This window comes from Mesitornis unicolor, unplaced genomic scaffold, assembly GCF_000695765.1.
Source record: "Mesitornis unicolor isolate BGI_N332 unplaced genomic scaffold, ASM69576v1 scaffold5912, whole genome shotgun sequence".
Classification (NCBI taxonomy): Eukaryota; Metazoa; Chordata; class Aves; order Mesitornithiformes; family Mesitornithidae; genus Mesitornis; species Mesitornis unicolor.
The window spans coordinates 1-316 of record NW_010167001.1 but is presented as its reverse complement, the minus strand read 5'-3'; positions in this window follow the sequence as shown (position 1 = coordinate 316).

Genomic DNA, 316 nt, shown 5'->3' with positions numbered 1-316 from the left:
GGAGAACCCCCGGGGTGAGCGGCGCCAGCCGCATAAAGGCACCATTATCCGCCCGGCAGAGATGGGGCCCCGCGGCTGTCGAGCCACCTTGCTCAGACCCCCAGGGAGAGGATGCAAAGGTGGGGGTTTGGTGGGGTATTAGCACCTCGTGCCTCAGTTTCCCTCTTCCTGCAGACTGGGAGAGGCCAGACCTCCCTGCCCAGGTGTTGCAACCCACATTCACCATGGTCCAACCCAGCCACAGGCTGTGGTGTGGAGGGCCCCATCCCTCCCAGGACCCCCCCCCCACCCACACACCGATCAGTTGTTATTAAAT